General features: G+C 51.1%; 1 protein-coding gene across 6 annotated transcripts in view; it reads left to right on the plus strand.

The window, feature by feature from the left end:
• Positions 1 to 20,579, plus strand: part of LOC105187799 (protein abrupt) — a 93,445-nt gene that overhangs the window by 67,524 nt on the left and 5,342 nt on the right. The window lies entirely within an intron of this gene.

A 20,579-nucleotide genomic window follows, 5' to 3' on the forward strand; every position in this document is an offset into this window, starting at 1 on the left:
TGTGTGAAGAGAGAGAGAGAGAGAGAGAGAGAGAGAGAGAGAGAGAGAGAGAGAATTACTTGTACACTTGCGTATAAGAGGCCGGACCCCGCAAATTCCCGCGAGCGGAATTTGATCGATCTCGCCGATTAGCGATTGCGACCGCAGCATTAACGCTTCCCTCCCGATCTCGCTGCTTTATCAACCGGTAATCTGATTTGTTGTAAATATTTATTATCGTGTACACACACACACGTCGGTGGGAGGTCTCACCGCGCGCGCTCCTCGTATATCTCCGAGAGATTACGCTCTCTCTCCGAGAGATAATCCGATACACTTAGCCGGTAGATCACAAATTCACATTTACACATCCGATATTCTGAGGCATTAATTTTCGCATAATTTCGTCGAATAATTCGATTGCACATTCCACCTCTCGCTGTCGGCGCATCAGCGCCGGTTAAGTTTGACCCTGAGCGCGCGTCGAAAGGGCCGCGCCTAAGCGATCGAAGCTCACTCGCAGATATTCGTTTTTTTATTAGACCTCGGATAAGGGTGCGGAGGTGTCGATAGGTAAGGCGGAGGTGAAAGAGGGATACTGGTACGAGAATTGGCCGACCTATTTTTGTCCCGTACCGCAGTGCGCAGTTCACCCTTCGCGGCAACGATAAGCAGGCCTCCTCGATTGGTCGGGTGAGGCAGGACGGGGGCAGTGTGAGAGAGAGAGAGAGAGGGGGGGATAGAGAGAGAGAGAGAGAGAGAGAGAGAGAGAGAGAGAGAGAGAGAGAGAGAGAGAGAGAGAGAGAGAGAGAGAGACAGAGCTGGAGAAAGCTTCGCGCGAGAGAGCTTTCTCGTGAAATTCTTCGCGGTATAAATAGTGCGATAAGTAAAGTGGTATGACCGGCCCCGTTTCTTGAAAGGCAGTCCGCGTCGTGAAGCCACCCTCTCTCACGGTGTATTCACCCTTTGTGGAATTGGCGGCCTTTATGGGAGAGTCGGGTGGAATGAAGGATTATGTGGAAATGGGTAGGAAAGCCGGAGATACCGACTCCCACCTTGAAGAGCCATCGTGATTAATTTCGTCTTTCTTGCACACACATCGCCTCTCTTCTGTGAAAAGACTTTTCAACTCGCACGTGTGAAGCGTGCGTCTCGAGATGGGGCTCGACGGAAATCCGTCATTTAGTTTCGAGTAAAGAAAGTGAGAGAAAGAGAGAGAGAGAGAGAGAGAGAGAGAGAGAGAGAGAGATTGCACGTTTATGTTTAAATATTCAGATCATGGGTCTCGTTATCTCTCTCTCTCTCTCTCTCTCTTTCTTCTTCGACGAGCCCGAAATTTCCGCCCAGAAACTCGCATAAGCAGGACTTGGCGAAGTTACTTTGCATAGCTATCGGAAATGAAGCCACACGCTAGTTGCAATCTCATGACAGTAATACATCATAACTGGCATGACTGATGTACGCAACATGACGATCGTGTAATTAATCATGAGATTCCAGCCGATCATCGCTGTAATGATGTCAATTTACCACGTGAACAAAAGGACAATCGTGAAAGGGAGCAATTCCGAGCCCGGCTCGTTCGTCGCGTTTAACTCGCGACTGTTTCTCGCGTAGAAAAGAAGCAAAAAAAAAACAAAAAGGAAGAAGAAGAAGAAGAAGAAGAAAAAGAGAGAGAGAGAAAAGGGGAAATACAATCGGACGGACACTCTCATCGCGGATAAAGATCGGCGCAGCATCACCTCGCCACTCGTGACGTCTATCGGGAACATGAACGTGTACGTATGTCACGCACGCTATCGTCCGCGCGGTATCACAGGGGAGAAAGAGATAGGATACGTCGTATTGATCTCGAGGATTCAACAAACAGCACCTAGTACCTCCCGCACGTTCCTCTCTAACTCTATCTTGCTCCTCCACCCGGTGCCAGTCCCGCCCTCATTCCCGCTCCCTCTTTCCTTCGTCGATACCTCTCTCCCTGTCTCTCATCGTGTTCCATACCATTCGATTCGCCCTCGCGTATAGGGTTTGATGAGGGCAAGCAACCCCGCTCGCGGACGATAATCGCAATTCCATTGTCGGGCTTTCGATCGCCGTCGGACTCGTCGGTCCCGACGATTCTTCGCGCAAGGACCCGTCTCCTTCCGCACTTTCGCTGCGACGGGAAATCAGCCCGGCGAATCGTATCGCCGGGTGATATCAGGGAAAATAAATTGCGCCATCGCGAGATTTTCCTCGATTTTCATGCAATATACATATACATGTACGCGCATACACAGGCACAGAAACGCGACGAGGATGTCGATATAATTAATCGGCACTAATAACCAAAAAAAAGAAATATATATATATATATATATAAAGATATTCTTTTCTAACGCACGTCGAGAAAAGAAACGCCGAAGTATATCTTTGACATCGTCGGGGACAACGGGGTGCGTCAAAACGACGTCCTTACGACCGACGAGTGTAATCCCGCATTGTATTTCCAGACGTCTATTAGAGAAAAGAGCTCAATTCCCATGAAAACCCCCCCGCGAGGCCGACTACTTTGTAGACCCTCGGCGTAACGCGAGCTGAGATCTCATTCTCATCAGATCATCTTGCCGAACGACGTCGCAGCCCCGAGTCAATCCGCGTCGTCTCTCGCTAGACGGCGACTTGGCGGAGGAGGCCGCTGGGAACTCGCGGCGGCGGGAGAGATGATTTAGTCATTCGTGAAAAGTAAACATTCTCCGAGGAAATATTAATTTAACCAACGGAGCCATTTCGAGGCATCGATCCGGCGCTTGTTAACGGCGCGAGTGCCTGTCTCGGGCCAGCAGATTGCCGATTTCCGCAGACGGGCGAGCGAGCGAGAAGTTTCGCCGGGACACGCGATGGGTCTCGGGCCTATGACCATCGACCACGCGATACCACGGCCTCGGCTCGTGTTTACCCTCGTTGCGAGAACCCCTGACAAAACAAACCCCGCCGGCTTATCCAATTCCGCGGTCTTTCTACGAATCTCTTCCATCTCGTGCCTCGTGCCAAGCCCCGGCGCTCGCAACCCCCGCAAATGGAGGCAGGTCTTCGCATTTGTTCCCGGCATCCTCCGCCCCTCGACCCGCCGCTCCCCCTCCCCCCCCTCCCCACGTACACGTCCTCGCTCCGCGACTCGCCCCCTCCGGCCTGCCGCGCGCCCCCTCGATCTCTCGTCGCGTTCTTCTTATTTCGTGCCATCGGCGTAAAACTCCGTCGCCTATGAGTGCGGTTTCGCCTAAAAGCACTCACTGGTACTCGGGCCGTCGTCCGGGCGCGGCCGGGGGAGGGGGGGAGGTGGAATTCACTTCCGTTCCGGGGCGTGCGGTAACCCAGTGACACGCGGGGGCTCGATGCGGGAGAAAGCGATACGACGGGATCAGCTGCGAGGCTGCGCCGTCACCCGCATGGCTCTCGGCGCTCTCGACGCGCTCGCTGGTGATTGATGCTCGCCGTTTGCGGATACTTTCGGATAGTGGTCGAAGATGACGCGGTGCTTCCCGCTTCTTGGCGACTCTCTTTCTCTCTTCTCGTCTCACGCGCACACAACCCTAATCGGTAATTTTCCATGTGCCGACACGTAGAGAGCGCTGCCGTAGAGCCAGCCGTTCCTCTTGCTCTCGCGAGACCCACGCGGGGGGGTGAAAAACCACGGGTAAATATATGGAAAGAGGAGAGACACCCTCACCGGTTTTTTTCATTTTGAAATATGTTATAAAGGATGAAATTCTGAGCGACTTCCTGATGCAACTATACGGGGGTCGCTTGTAGTTACCGAGATATTTGATTTTAAAGTTTTGGAATTTTGATTATCATGGAATTAAATTCCAGATATCATAAGCTGACGTTATTTACAGTACAATCCAAACAGTTAATCCAAACATAGTGTATACATAGAGATATAAGAAGCAGTACATATAAGCGGGAGAGGGGTTACCTTGTATCTTTATTTTTGGACATTATTGAAAAAGGTTCTCGTAAGGGTTCTCTATCACCTGGCTCAACTTAACTTGCTGTAATATCTGCATATAATTACACCGATAGAAAAGTATAGTTGAATTAACTATAATCTCGCTATATTTTATAGTTAATTTTGGCGTCAACCATATTTTTATTAGTTCGTGGAACCTGCAAAAGATAGTAGAGTAAACACAAATATATATATAGTCAATGATTGTCTTAAATAATTGTTTAGTTTACTTTTACCATATATATGGTAATTTCTCATTCACAAATATAGCGAGATTTAATATTCATATAGTTACAGTTCTGTCATCATTTAGCAAATATTCAGGGTAATATTGACTATGTAAAAAAGTTACTTTCACCTATCATTTTGCATCCGTACAATAATTTTAGTTTAACTTACTGTAATTCTTAGTAAAAATATTATATGGTTGATTATACTATGCCTATATCGTATTTATTACCGATATTATGGTAATACTTGCTATAAATATGATATTTCGAACTATAATTTAGTTACCATAACATTATAGTTCCAAATATCATATACTTCTCTCTCAGTGTAAGTGTTGTGGCTTTTAAGAAGATCTTTTCATCATCGCCCAGCAATATACAAACATGCAATAAGTTCGATTAGGTTAGGATTTGTTTGGGGAGAGGGGCTCCGCCCCTCTCCCGCTTATATATACCGTTTCCTATATTTAAAGTGAATGAAAACTGCTTCGCTACTTCAAATATACTTCGACAGTACAATTATAAAACTGTAAAGTGAAATATCTCAGAAACTATAAGCGAAGCCCCCATATAATTGTATTAGGAAAAGTCACTCAGAATTTCATCCTTCATAACATATTTCAAAGTGAATAAAATCGGTGAGGTGTACCCTTTTCTATATATTTACCAAATCGCTGGAATACGACCGGGTGGTGGACGAGCGACATCAATGAACTCGCCTCGGGCGAGTCGTACTCGAACGCAAGGCGTACGCGTCATCTGGGTGGGAAATCCTTGCTGGGATCCGGCCGGAAGCTATGACGTTTTTCCGGGCTTGTGGCTTTCGATCGAATTGCAGTCCTTCCGAGCCAATGACCCGTGGGAAAACCGCCGTATTGGCCGCGCGCGCGCGCCTGCACGTGTAACGGTTTTGAGTGGCGTTGAGTCGCTCGCGGTGTTCGGAACCGGCGAAGAAGGATCGGAGCAGGACCGATGGATCTCCGAATCGTCAGGGAGACAACAAACGCGCACGGGATTGAAATGAAAACTCGAGCGGGGGCGGTGATGGCTGGGCTACAAATCTGTGTTATGGCGTCAAATTTCGATTCGATAGTCCTTTTCTAGTCTTAAGCGCGACCGTCGCTGACGGCGATTGGCGTTGGCCGTTGGCGAGAAGAGAAGAAAGCTCGGCGCCGTCCAATCCGCCTGTCCGCCGCCGATCGTCCAAACGTGGAATTAATTCGACTCGCGTCCGCGGCTCTGCAAACACCTTTTTACACGCGCCGACGGGCAAGTGGGCGTGCGATCTAAAAGTGGCCCAGCGCGACATACGTCTCCTCGGCCTGACTCGGCGACACCGGAGAAAATTACGCCGTATCATTCCGGCCGGCGGAATTACGTGTCAGCGTGACTTATGTCCTTTTTGCGCGCGGCTCCTTATCTCGATCCAACTCGCGCTGGATTCCAGCAGCCTACGGATCCATGTTCTTCTTCGTCGACTGCTGCAAGGTCGACTCTCGATCGTCTGCTCTCCCGGCAGATTAGAGCCATCTATCACCCGAAGCCGATCCGGATAACTCGGTTTCAGCCCCGGTCAGATTCTTATCGGCGCGCGCGCGCGCGCGCGCGCACGCGCGCCCTTGATAAGGGCCACAGCGTTTAGCCGGCCCGACGACGTGTACGCGATATCCCGCGATACACACGCGAGGAAAGAAGGACGAGAAATTGCGGAGGAATTTCGGGCTCGCGTCTGCAGCCGCCGACGATCTCGCGTGAGCGCGTACGCGCCGCACGGGGACGCTTCGTCCGTTCGTTCCTGAGCGCGATCGATGCCCGCCGCCGGCATTACGTGCACATGCACGTGCGCGGCACGTGGACAAAGGGGGGGAGGGAGGAGACGGGGACGACGGCTCCTGTTTGTCTTCTTTCCTTAATCTTTGCTGACCACCCGCATCCTCCAAACGTCCGTTTGAATCTTGCCTTTCCGAGAGGGGGTGTCAGGGGCAGGGGGAGGAGGGAGGGAAAGTAGACTCGATTAGCCCAAGTTTCGCGTTAGAAGGAAGATCGATGGAGATACCGAGGAAACGTCGTGTCGCCCCGATCCGAGATGTAATCCGCCGACACTGCGCGCCCGCCGTGTTTCCGTTCATTTTTAACAATCCCGAAGTTGTGCCTCGTGTTGGCATTCCGAAGGCGGGGACGCATCGCCGGCGCCCTTCGGCGCTCGGAGGAATCGTCCGGGAAAATATGGCGCATTGAAATGCTCGCGATCCTCGAAGCGATCCCTAGAAGAACAGCCGCCCGAGATACCCGAGTAAACGAGAAAACTTGGCGCTGTGTAAGGACCGGGGAGGTCCGCGGGGAAGATCGACGACGCGATCAGGTTACCCCAGTCGAACAGTTCGAAACGAAAGTCACAGTTGAAACAAAGGTCATTGGGAGAAGAAGAAGAAGAAGAAGAAGAAGAAGAAGAAGAAGAACAAGAAGAAGAAGAAAGGAAGCGGAAATGAGACGAGATTGGATATAGTGGCCTATTTCGGGAGTGGCGATGCCATCAGACGCCATCAGATATACGCTTGCGAGTTAGGGACGCCGGACAAGAGTTACGTAGGTGGTCTATACGAGAGCAGTGGAAAGGTGGAGCGCGCCTGGAGGACACACCGCTGGAAGGATAAAAATGGGCCGCTTGCGCACGATAAGCGGAGCAACGAGACGAATGCATGGTGTCACATCGAACTGCCTCTGTCTCTCCTTTCTCTCTCTCTCTCTCTCTCTCTCTCTCTCTCTCTTTCTGTCTCTCCTCTGTCTGCTTTCATCCGACCTTATCCCGACGCCCATTTCGTCTCTCCAGCCTCCTTAATGTCCCGGGCTCTGCCCTCCGTCTTCACCCTCGCGAGATCCACGTGCCGCCAGCGGCGGCGGCGGCGGCGCGGCGGCGCGTCGCTGGAAGAGCGAGCCGGGCCGAAGGGTGCTCCGCCGTATATTGCGTTCTCCGGACAAATGACAATTGCAATTCCCTCTCGGAATCTGTCGCATTAGTCTCCGCGACACCGCTTGTGCGCGAATGACCGATCCCGAGAAAAGCACTCTTCCGCCCGGCCGAGTGCGTTGCGATCGCGCGAGGGCGATGAAATTTCGGAGGTTCCGCGCTTCTTTATCGAGCCTGAAGAGCTGCAACATACGCGGCATCGAGGCTGAATATATTGCATCTTGTTCAATTGTTTTTTTTTTTTTTTTTTTTGGATATTCCCTCCCTCTCTCTTTCTCGCATACTCACGCGTACTCTTTTTTTCGAGGGTACGCGGAGAAACAACACAATTTGTGAAGATGCGAGGAAATGTGGAAGTGACATTTTTCTAGTCGCGAGTACGCTGTCGCGCTCCCGAAATTGTCGTCACGGATACCCGCCTCGCTCCCCTCCGGCCCTATTGATCCTCGTCGATATGAGAGGGAAACGAGAACGCGTTTCATGGACACTGCAACAGCGCGGCAAACGCGGCGCGCAGCCGGCTAGAAAAAAAGAATTACCTCTAAAATCCACTTAACGCAATAAAAACGGCCGGACATCAAAGGTGAAATCTCATCAGCGGGGAAAAGTTCGAATACGCTTTTATTTATAGAGAGAGAAAGAGAGGGGGAGAGAGAGAGAGAGAGAGAGAGAGAGGGGGGGAAAAAAACGAGCGCGGGCTCTTAAACAAATTGACAACAATTAATGGATATTCATGCGTCACCAAATAGCGCCTGCAACGGTGATTAAGAGCGACAAATCTCATTATGGTCGCTGGGGGAGGGGGGGGGCGCAGCACGCTCCAATTTTTCTCCATAATCCCAATTTTTCTGCATGATCTGATATCGGGCCGGGCGAAAAAGAGGACTCTTTGCGCGCCGAATGAAGCGCTGACTCGCAAAAATCCAGCGTCGCCGCGTTCCTCCCGTCGATCTCGATAAAATGCGGCGGCAGGTAGTCGCAGGCGCGGAAAGGGAAGCTACGACTCGCCCGCGACCGTTTCTATCGACCGTTAGAGACGCCAAAGTTGGAGTTACGGAGCGATTGCGCCTACTGAAGCACGGCCCTGCTCGCGACATCCGCCAACTTTCGACGGGGAAACAAAAAACGGGGGCCGCGGAGGACGAACTCCGCGAAGCTGGCAACTTGTCCATTTCCTGATGCCGACGGCGCTCTTGCCGGGATTCAATCAAACTTGCAAAGCTTCCGAGTACTCGGTCCGCTCGTTGCCGGATTACTCGCGAGTAAACAGCGACTGTGCACGGCCTCCAGAGCGCGCGACGACGCCAGGCGTCGATAAGAAGACGCCTAGGAAGAAGGCGCGCGGACGCCGGCCCGGTACTTGTTTGTACTCCCGCCTCGTACTCCCTCTCTCTCTCTCTCTCTCTCTCTCTCTCTCTCTCTCTCTCTCTCTCTCTCTCTCTCTCTTTCTCTGCGTCTCTCTCTCTCTCTCTCTCTCTCTCTCGCCCGGAGAAGAGAGTTTGCGGAGGGAAAATTAGTAGACGGGGTTGGTGGGCGAAGAGGAGGGTATCGGGTGATGTGGACCGAGGGTGGAGTACTGTGGAAAATCAATGTGGTCATAGAAGAAAGGCGGTGGGAGAAAGAGATAGATAGAAGCTGAGGACAAGGATCTTTTATGTCGGGTCACGTCTTTAATATACCCCGGCGTAGGCGGCGGTGGCTGTATGCGCCGGGCTTAATCAATCTTCACGGCGAAAGCGGTGTTGCGCCGCACGGATGCTGCATCTGTGATAAGCGCGCGGCGTTACGTTCGCTTCGATTGAGACCGATCGACGGAGGTGAAATTTGCGCAGAGAGAGAGAGAGAGAGAGAGAGAGAGAGAGAGAGAGACGCGCCGATGAATATCGCCGTTTTCCAAGTGACGCGCGGCAAGCAGACAACGGAATGTTTCAGCGATAATGGATATCTCGAATTTTGCTTCCTCTTGTGTTTCCCGGCTCTGAAGAGATTCTCTTCTATTTGTGGAGCCAGTGCGACGCACTTTTTTGTAAAACACGACGCACATCTGACGCTGGTCCTCGGGAAATTCCATGATTGTGCGTCACGATCGACCATCATTTTTCTTCGTCGTGTTACACTCTTGCTTGTTCTTCGAGGAAGTCGCGACTTAGGTAGCCAGTTCTTGCGGCATTTGTGAGGCATCTTACCTCAGCTTAACTGTCTCTCGCCGATTTCTCTTGTTTCTTGGAGTCGAGCCTGTACTGCAACTGTCATTCAGTGCATTCAGTGTCGGCCGTGTGATGCCCGACAGTTGCTAACTAACGTCTTGTCCCGCCTCGAGGATCATTTCTCCGATTTCTTACAATACCTTCGTATACTTTACGTCGAATGGCTCGACCGCAATGCATCAGCTTGAGTCTACCTACCTACCTACCAGCCTTAAGTTTCGTCGGGTAACTTTGATCGCAGCAAGATGTACCCTTCATTGTTCAATGTATCCGACATTGTTCGAGGAGATGTTCGTGAAAAATGGGGTTACCTTCGTTCCTCCGGATTTATGGATTTTTCCTTTTTTTTTAATGGCACCGTTCTTAGAAAAATTCATTATTCGTCAAAAGCCATTATCCGTTCATTACACGGACACAAAAGGATGCATTGAATCTCTGTGAATTGACACAGACCCTGGCTCTGGATCTTTATGACCCGATACTGTGGGAAAAGTTACGCGGATGTCGGACAAAAGAGCAGATCAAAGTTCCATCCTGCATAACCCTGAGGTCAAAGATAAAATTTTGCTACCTCTTCTGCTGTTTTTTCCTCCAATCTGTAACGCCGAACAGTCGGACACCACACTGAATGAGTCCTGCGGGACACGACGAGCATTACAAAGACACGCTCGGACTGTGCGCCCAAGTGAACGTCACGTGAGTCAAATTCAACTTTGCCGATCGCGGGAGAATCATCAGCGGAGTCAATAAGCGACCTGCCTGTCAACCAGACGGAGGCATTCCAGAAAAAAAGTGAGAACCGCCTGAAAGAGCGAGAGGAAGAGATGGAGAGAGAGAGAGAGAGAGAGGGGGGGGAGCAGAGAGAGAGAGAGAGAGAGAGAGAGTTAGGAGGCCAGGGGCGGGAAAAGCGAAATGAGAGACAGAGTAGACGGAGGTAGAGGAGCTATATAGGGTGCGAGAGAGGGAGTGACAGAGAGAAAAACACAGAGGCCGCGCTTCCCCCGAGGGTCCTGGGATCGATCCCTGTGCAATTTCCCGCACATGTCCGCATTGATCTGCCCTCACTTGCCCCCGGCACCCACCCCTTGCCACCACTCAACCACCACCACCGTCGCCGCCGCCGCCGCCGCCACCGCCGCCGCCGCCGCCGCCGCCGCCACTGCCGCCGCCAACCACCCTAAGCTTCTTCGGTGGTACCTCCGATTGCCCAAACGCCTACTCCTCTCTAACCCCCCGCCCCCCGTCTACCCTTCGCCACTCCCTTCGCGGACCAAAGTCATTCCAACTACGTCAATTCACCCTCTACTTTTTTTTCCTAACGTACCCGAATCTCTCACGCACCCGCGGCTTAACGCACGCATGTCACGCGCGCCACGGATATCATCCCCTTCGACAGTCGCCGATATGGTTCAACTTTGTTTTTACGAGTTCGACCGAGATCCAGCCGATCGTTACGTATTTACGCAGGGGGGAGACGTACGATGTTGTGCGGAGGAGCGTGTTTAATGCGCGCTGCGTGCGCGCATCACGACGATGACATTCTCACGCCAACGTTTTTTACGCGTCTCCGTGTCGCGATCCGACACTTTGATAAATTTAACTTTTTTAACACAGAGCGTTTCTTAGTATTCGGCATTGACGGGCGCAACTTTGGATTTCTTGCCGCTACTTCGTCTTCCGCTTCATCTCATCATCGAGCCTTTTTGGTGGTTCACCGAAGACGTCCGGATCTCCGCGCGTTTTTCGACATCATCAGCCTTTCGCTCCTGAAGCTTTTATGTGTTCCTGTTGTCCCACGCGATCCTGGTTGGCAATCTCCTGAGGCGAAATTCACTCCGAATACGTAAATCCACCCTTTATTTCCTTCTAACGTGCCTGGAACGCGCGCACTCGCGTCTTAACACACGCGCGTCACGCACAGCGATATCCACCCCTTCAGCGTCTTCCAATACTTTTTTTTTTTATCCTTCCTCCGTATCCGTGCAGTACCGTATCACGCGTGTTCGTCGAATTTATTGTCTTATATATCTTTTTCTTGACACATTTTTCTGAGAATATACGCTGCTAGCTAACGCTCTCTCGCTCGCTATTCCGTATAAATATATTTCTGAAAGCACTTTCGCCCGAGTATCTTTCTCAAAGTTTCGTGAATATGTCTCGTTATATCTCCGAGTCTCAGTTCTTGATTTCAGAATATATTCTTAGAAGGCGTGTCTTGGGACATTTATTTCAAACGAGCCTGCAGATTCGCGCAATGCCCGAAATTTACTTCTTCCTCGCCGAGAATAAAATATCGTGACTCGCGCCATCGTGTCAGATGTATTCGCCGCGCATAACAAGGCCGAAAGTAACTCTTTCTTTTCGTACCTTCGGCGTACGTAAATGTGCTAAAAGCACATTTTATTTCGCCTATCTTTACGCCGATGTTTTTTGCCCGCTACGTTCCTCTCTCGTTCCGCGTCTACATGCTTTTGTATTTCCCGTTATGGCCGCCATTGCCAAGCAATCTCAGTTTTATCCAGACGGCTTGGGCCATCCAGTCGTTTTATTCTAACCCTCCCGTTTGCAAATCCAGCTCGGCAGGACGCGAGAATCGTTCCAACTATGCGAAATCGCCCCCCGCCTCACATCCCCAACTTTTCCACCTAACGCGTTCTCCCGTGCGTAATGCATGTGCGTGTTACACACAGAGAGAGAGAGAGAGAGAGAGAGAGAGAGAGCGCGCGCGATACGTCGCATCCCGATAGTTGGGGCAAACTCTCGGCGGAAGACATGGTTTTTCAATTTTAGAGATACGTTTCGCCCGATGAATTTCCCTAGGAAAAGCCTTAAGGCCTGAACGGCTTCGAAAGCCGTCGAAGACGGCCGAAGTCGTCGAATTATTCCACGTTGCGCGCGGAAACTTTTTATATTCGGGAATCGCTCGTGTTCCGAGGACAGAGAGAATGCCGGGTGGGGAACTTCAGCGTTTCCTTTTTTTTTTTCTTTCGAGAAAGATTGGCTTTCTACCATCCGAGATGTTCACACTGTCATGTTGTGCGTCTTAATCTTAATTTTGTATATTTGGCACTAATACCTTTGCGTGTGAGCAAAAAATGTATCTCTACTGGTGCATGCGTATATATGTGTGCGTGTGTGCGTGCGTGTGGGGAAATTAAAATTAAATCAAATTAGAATAATAATGTTTTCTCGATCGATAGAACGAGATCTCGGCATAACGAGAGTCGGTGAAATTCTAAAAGTCTAGGAAGCATCGCTAGCGATCGCGATATCGTGGGTTCAAAATTCGCGAGAGCTGGAATTTCTCTCTCTCAACCCGTATTTAAATATATATATATACATATATATATATATATATATATGTATGTATGTATATATATTCCTGCCGTCGAACGAGGAATGTTAATTAAAATTAATTGCCAAGAGATCGGATAGAGAGGTGCCAAAGTCGGAGACTCAAATGCCTCGATTAATTACGAGAGTACGAGCGATGCTGCTGCTCGTGCAGTACGCGATGCCCTTTGCATCCTCGCCCGGGGAAAATGAACGACCGAGAGAGCGAAAGTTATTTAACCTCGTCGCGATGCGCGCTGCACTTTTTTCCCGCACCAGCCCCCGACGAGACGAGGTAAAAAGCTTAGGTCGCGTCAGGGGAAAGGATGCGCGCGAGTCCTCGCGACCACGTCGGCCATCTAAATTAAACTTTCCTACCCCTGCGGATCGCCTTCCCCTCCACTCGGCGACCGTCATACATCAAAACGCCTGTCACAAACCTGAGCAACGGCGAACGTACCAATCGCGAGGAAACTCGACGCTGAAAACGGGAATGCGCACGCCTCGGATCTACCGAGACCGCGTGTGAAAAAAAGGTCTCACAGCTGATTCTAATTCCGCGATAAGCAGCTAAGCCGCAAGGTCGGTCAGGGTGTATATCGGCGGATATAACTGATCGTAAAGGGTAGCTTCCTCGGGTGTCAACGACCTGCTACGCTCGGAGGTAAACTCATCCCACCCGACGTTCTCTCCACTGAGAACTGATTTCTAATATAAAAGTGGAAACAGCGTCTATTTGCAGCGTAGCGTAGCTCCGGAAAGTTCAACGTACGCGTAGCGCGGTAAGGTTGCAAACTCTATCGCGCTGATTAGTTCTCGCTGCTGAAGACTGCTGTTGTTTTGCACTCCGCTTCCGCGGCATCGAATCGGATTTCGGTGTAGCACATCAGGACCCGTTTCTCATTTCGATAATACTTCCAGGAATAGAAATTGCACCGCCGCCTATCGATCCCCGGTCTCTCTCTCTCTCTCTCTCTCTCTGTCTCTGTCTCTGTCTCTGTCTCTGTCTTTCTCTGTCTCTCCTTCCATCCACCCACCCTCTTTACCCCAGCAGGATCGGCGTTTTCGAGTTGCTCGCCTGCCCTGCGGTAACGCAAGGCAGACGCGGAAGGACTTTCCCGGAAACCCGAAGACATCGATCTTCAGGCTCCCTTTGGCCAATCAGCGTGCTGACTGCTCCTCGAGAAGCAGGTCCTCGTTAATGCAGCGCAATTCGTCGGAGCGACGCCGCTAATGGACTGGCGCAATCATCCTGTCTCGCTACCGAATCTCCTTCCTTGTCGACAACATTGGCAACGCTCACTCCGCAGCGTTCCTGCGTTCTCTTCGTTCTACTTCGAGTTTTTCGCGAAAACCACAGCGCGATCGCCTCGCTATCATCTTCTCGTGTTTAATCTTCTCCCTGCTTCTGGATACACTTCTCAGTAGGCTGCCTTAGCCACCCTCCTACGTGATTATGCGGTGTAGAGTGTCTGTGGTCGCAGGATGACGAGGGCTCTGATTGGTCCTGGAAACGCGATGTATTCAAACACAGCGAGTTTCAATCGGCGCTATCGAAGCCGGTTCGACAACTATCGGGATCATCTTCATCGGACTCCGCGTCACAAACAGCATCTCTCGCGGCGATTGCCGGCGCAACATTTCATCATAACGAAAATAATGAATCCGCTCTTTCGCCTTCGCGCCTTCGACCTCTCGACGTAACTCGGTCGTTAACTCGGTAAATTTAGAAGCGTACATCCATCTTCCGCGTCGTATAATCGAATTAAAATATTATCTTCCGTCTCGCTCGCTCCTCGGAGAGGGGTCGAGTTAAATCGCGAAAAAAGAAAGATATACATAGAAATTTACTTCTCCGCGCGGTCGCGCCGCGCGAAACTTTTCACAATTTCCTCAAGGGTTAATTTCGTTTTCGAGAGAATTCCTCGAAGGAAATCGCGTCCCTTCGTTTATCTTCTCTAAATCTCTCAACATCTTTTCCTATTTCCACGGTCCTTCATCATCCCGGCTATCCCTTGCTCGCCCTTCTCCGCTCCTCGCCCCGTTTTCCCTTCACCTCCCCTCCGTATTTCGTCTTCCCGCTCATCGTTCTTTTCCACACCCCACGCCCGTCTTTCTATCATTCTCTTCCGTCCGATCGGCTCGGAGCTTGCTTGTAATCAGGCGCACACGTACACCTCTCTCTCTCTCTCTCTCTCTCTCTCTCTCTCTCAGGCCCGATCGATCGAACCTGAGCTTTTAAGATTCCCCGACCGACCACCATCTTACCTGAGTGTACTTCACGCCTGGAAAAAATAATCGCGCGGCGTCTAAGGGCACTTCGAATCTAAGGGGGGGAGGGGGGCGGGCAGGGGAGGGGACGTGAATCTAATCGCTGGAAAGTCCGCAAATAGTTAAATTGATTTTTTATGCGTTACGGCGCAGGAAAGGGGTGGGAGAGAGAACGAAGCCGCTCACAATTCGCGACTCACGCGGTGTGAATTAAGCAGATTACGCGATTGGACGTTCGAGGCTTTAAACAACGATCGCAAGATCGCAAGTGTATTTGCTCTAATGTAAATGCCCTGAGGGAATATATGCGGGGCGGGAAAATTCCATTTTACGGGAGTGCTAAAGGATGAAAATAGGAAGAGCAAAAAGCAGGCTTAATGCTTTAGAAGCGATGTGACCTTAATTCCACCAGAATTCTGGTGTAGCCCGATTGATACATAAATCATCACGGAATACGGTTTCCCGCGGTCCCGCGCTATATATACGCGGCTCTGTAATTCTAATAAATTGGATCGTCATCCACTATAAATCAGAAAGCGGGTCTGCGTACCGCGTCCTTCTTTTACATGTTGTTCGCTGCTGGAGTCGGCCGGCAAAAGTCAATTTCGAGAATAGAATAGTACGGTCGTGCAAATACCGTCGACCGAAATCCGAATTATCCGCCGTCGCGCTGGAAAAACTTTTCTCTCTGCATCACGGGCTGGAATATTTTTAGCACGGGAATGGCATTTCCTTCGCTCGTGCCGGATAGCATCGCGCACCAAAAAAAGTGTTTTCCAGTCCTTGTCTAATTTCGGCTATCGCGCGAATGAGAATGTCGGAACGCATCGCGCGAATTTGCGACGAATTTGCGCGCTCGGGAAGAGAAATTGTGCAAAGCGTTTGGAGGGGCGTGTCTCAGGAATTATCCGATCGAGCATATTACGTAAAACGTGCCGACGTTAATTAATCCTCGCTATTTGTGCAAAGAAAAATATCACTCTTGGAAGCGAAAATGAAACACGAGACGATCACTCGTCTCGCGCGCGGTCACTGTCGCGCTAATCAGACTAAGACGAACGGAGCGGCTTTTCGAGGAAACAAAAATGGCGCGTAACGAGCATCAAAAAGAAAAGAGGCCTCTGCACGAGTCGTGCCACATCACACGAGCATCTGACGAGGGCGAGAGTCTACACATCCTCCCCTTTTATGTAATGAGACGTACACGAAAGTAGGAGAGGCCTTATGCTTAGAGATTCGTAGGAAAGATAGTCGTAACGAGGCGTAGTAGAGGTTGGATCAATACGAGGGTTCTTACGTAGTTCGCTTACTCTCTGGCTCTATCTCCCTTCCTTTCCCACCCTTCCTTATCTCTTTCTTCCGTCTGGATCCTCCATTTCTCTCGCCTTTATCCGTATATTTTCTCTCTCTCTCTCTCTCTCTCTCTCTCTCTCTCACACGCGTACTCTTTCTCTCCCCTTTTCTCTCTCGGTCTCTCTCTCTCTCTCTCTCTCTCTCTCTCTCTCTCTCTCTCTCTCATTCTCTCTCTCTCTCTCTCTCTCACACACACACACACACAGTCTCTCTGTCTTCGAGAGGTTGATGTGCACGAAGACGAAGACGGACGACGATGCTTGCCGATAGATCGAGCACGCTTCCGCTTACCCCCTGAATTTTCCGCCCCATTCTCAGGGGCGCGTCGCGACGGCGGCAACCGCCCCGAAAGACGAGAGTAATCTCGCACCTGTAAGGAGACGCGTTACGGCGCCGAGCGTGTGCGTTCGATTGTGACGACCGGAAGTCGCCTCTGGGTGAGCCCACGTGAGCATGGTGCCGAAATCGAGAGAGGGGTAACACGAATGACAGATTACGGAAATGCTTGCGTATGCAACCTACTTAGCCTAGGGCCGTCAATTTGCATTTTGGATAAGAAACAACATCAACAACAACAACTACTACTACTACAACAACACACCAAACATCCTACAACCGGACATGCCCTGAGAGTACGAGAGTAGTACGCGTGCGAATGTATGTGTACTAGTGAGTAGGAGGAGAAAGAGAGAGAGAGAGAGAGAGAGAGAGAGAGAGAGAGAGAGAAAGTGAGCGAGTGCATGTACTAAAGTGAGGAAAGACGAATGGATCGGGCGCGAAAGTGCGCCTGAGGGTACGAAACATGTGAGTGTGTCTTTTGTGTGTGTGAAAAAGAGAGAGTAAGAGAGAGAGAGAGAGAGAGAGAGAGAGAGAGAGAGTGAGTGAGAGAATGAGAGGGGTGTGGAAGCGAGGGAGAAAGTAAGAAAGGTAGACAGAGTGCGAGAGAGATGAGAGGAAGGAATCACGTATGACTGGCCACATGTGTGCTCGGACGAAGGAGAGGCAGAGAGAAAGAAAGAATGGAAGGCTTAATGTGTGTTGCGTATATATGTACGAATGTATGTTACATACGTGAGCATGTGTGCGAGAAAGGAAGCGTGTGTGATCGAGACATTGAATGAGTGAGAGAGAAGCAGAGTGTGTGCATGTGTATGTGTGTGTGTGTGTGTGTGTAAGAGAGAGAGAGAGAGAGAGAAATTCTGCGTGCAATAGAGCATGCTAACGTGGCACAAGAGAAAAGGAGAGACTGCGGAACCGAGAGAAAGAGTGAGCGAGTGGATGGAAGAGAGAAAGGGAGAGGGAGAGAGAGCGTATGTGTGTGTGTGTGAGAAAGAGAGAGGGAGAGAGACGGAGAGTTAGCGAGAGAGAGAGAGAGAGAGAGAGAGAGAGAGAGAGAGAGAGAGAGAGAGAGAGAGAGAGAGAGAGAGAGAGAATGAGAGAGAGCGAGAGAGAGAGAGAGAGAGAGAGAAGAGAAGACGTAGTGGGGGCGGGAGAGAAAGAGTCGCGTGAGAGAAAGAGTAAGGAAGAAAACAGTATCAACTGACGGGCACGTCCTGGTTGTAGGATCGGCGATGCCGAAGAGGGAGGAGGCCGCGATGTCGGCCGCCGCCACCGATACCACACAGGCGGAGAATTTCGCGAGGCTCTACTCGGCACTGCGCCACGACGACACTAGGCCTCTGTGCCGCTACTGCGGCCGTAGCTACTCGTCGCCGAGCAACCTGCGGCAGCACGTGAAAAACGTCCACTCGGACTGGCCGCCGCCGGATACGTGGCCGCAGTGCAATGTATGCGGCAAACGGTGCAAGACCAAGCACTACCTGATCAATCATCAGCTGCAGGCGCACGGCATTCACCAGAGGCCTAGCATGAACAATCCCGCCGCTCAACAGCAGCAACATCAATCGCCGTCCTCCTCCTCGTTGCCATGAGTACGCTCGGCGTCGTCCTCGTCGTCCTCGTCGTCCTCGTCGTCGTCGTCGTCGTCGTCGTCTTCGTCCTCGTCGACGACATCGTCCTCGCCCTCACCCTCGTCGTCGTTGTCGTCGTCATCGTCGTCCGCCAATCGTCCGGAAGCGCGTCGAGACGCGACCGAGTGCTCGCCACTCGCCGAGAGGCTTTAGTCGATATCGCGCGGTCGGAAGCGCGGGGGTTGTTGCCCGCGCTCGATAGGGCTGAATGTCGTGACGGGGATCCTCGTTGCCGCTATACGGCAGCCACCGCCACCGCCACCGCCGCCACCGTCGGCGTCGGCGTCGGCGTCGGCGTCGGCATCGGCGTCGGCGTCAGACCGCTTGCCCGGCCGAAATTTGTTTAATCCGTTCACAGCTCCGCTCGTGATGAAACGTTGAGCTCTCTGGTTAACGGTGCTCTCGCCGCGTAACGGCGATACGGCGGCCAATATCCGAATGCGTTTCCGATGCGATTACTTGGGCATTAGTGGGCACTAGCGATCGATGTCGTTTTTCGAGGGACGCCGTAGTAGTAGTCCCCGCCACGCTATCGAGCACTCCGGGCTCGTAGTTTTTCATCCAAATTGTTTACTCCGTTCCGTAGAACGGAACGGGGGTAGAATGTATGTCGTTCAGTTTCATTGTGATTAGACACGAGCTGTGATAGCGTATCTCTAAAAGCCCCGTGTCCCGGATGCTCCAAGAGCTGGATAATAGCGTTGCACGGTTTTTAAAGGGGACAGAGAGGGAGAGAAAGAGTGAGAGAGACAAAGATGGAGAAAGAGAGAGAGAGAGAGAGAGAGAGAGAGAGAGAGAGAGAGAGAGAGAGAGAGAGAGAGTGTGTGTGTGACATGTAAGATTCTGAGCTGATGTCATTGCAACCTTAGTAATGCTTTCGTAATCAATGGAAGCGGGATGTTAATAGGAACCGCGTAACGAAAGAGTACAAAAAGAGCGCAAAAACGGCTGGAGCCCTCTGATGCGCAAAATTGCTTCCGACCGCGACGAATGAATCCGTGCAATCGCCGAGTCCGGCATTTTGCATTCGACTTTGTAACGACGACGGACGAAACGTTCGCCGCAAACGACACAATGCAAAAAAAACGGCAGTGCATCGCAGAGACACTAACGTTGAAATTACACGAGGCAGGGAGAGAGAGAGAGAGAGAGAGAGAGAGAGAGAGAGAGAGAGAGAGAGAGAGAGAGAGAGAGAGAGGGAGGGAGGGAGGGAGGGAGGGAGAGAGAGAAGAAGAAGATCGACCGTTTTCTATATTTTAAAGCCGCGTCTAAAACCCACGTCGAACTGAATGTATACGACACGAAAACAAGTATACGAAATACCGATGATCCGACACGTAATCATAGATATATATTAACATGAGCGCGTAATCGTGAGCAATTGGGCGACTCGGTCTCGGCCCGAGGAACCCGTCGTCGTAATCGATTAGCATGTCTGCGTATCGGCACGCGACACCTCCGCCACCCTCCGCCAGCGGAAACCCAGCCACGCAAAGAGCTTCAGTTTTCGAACGACATCTCCATTCCCCCTCCCCCCCCCCGTTTGAGAAACGTTGCCGAAGAGCGGTCGTCAAACGTCCATATTCTTTTGCACGACGCAGACTCCTTCCAACCATGCGACCGAGTGACGGATAATCATCCCCCCCCCCCCCGAGAGAACTTTCGGCAGTACCGTACTTCTTTAAGTTTTGTCCAATTCTGTCAATCAAGTTTACAGTGTGTATCCGGGTACCATCTCCCTTTCATGTGTCAACATCTACGATTTACATCTCGATAGTTGTTACGAATATCTGTTGCTATACGTTGAAGACGCCACTGTGTCGCGCTGCGATTTGAGCCACGATATTTGAGCCTTCAGCCCCCTAACCCCCCCGAATTGCTCGAGATCGTTTCGCGGAAACTTCGCTGTCGACACGTAGCGTTAACTGCTGCTGTTGATGACGTTTGTACACGTTAGAGGCATTCATTGTATACTCGAGATGAGCTGTTGAGGTACGTCGAGGTTCGCAAAAGAGACAACCGAGCAAGTGCGAGCGGTGTCGAAATCGATCGCGATTGTGCTTTCTTTTTGTAGAGGCGGCGCCTTACGCGCTGATCAGCCGGCTAGATTTAGACGGTGCTCGCCACCGGTGCCAATTATAATTAGCGATCGGTTGATAATAGCAAATAGTAAGAGCCAGTAACCCCGCTGCGCGCAAAACACCCCGAGATGCTGAATATCGTTGGGTCGAGGTTGGGCGCGCTATATTGTCGTGTAGCTCGGGGTGGGATTACGGT

This window comes from Harpegnathos saltator, unplaced genomic scaffold (assembly GCF_003227715.2).
Source record: "Harpegnathos saltator strain DR-91 unplaced genomic scaffold, Hsal_v8.6 scaffold708, whole genome shotgun sequence".
Lineage (NCBI taxonomy): Eukaryota > Metazoa > Arthropoda > Insecta > Hymenoptera > Formicidae > Harpegnathos > Harpegnathos saltator.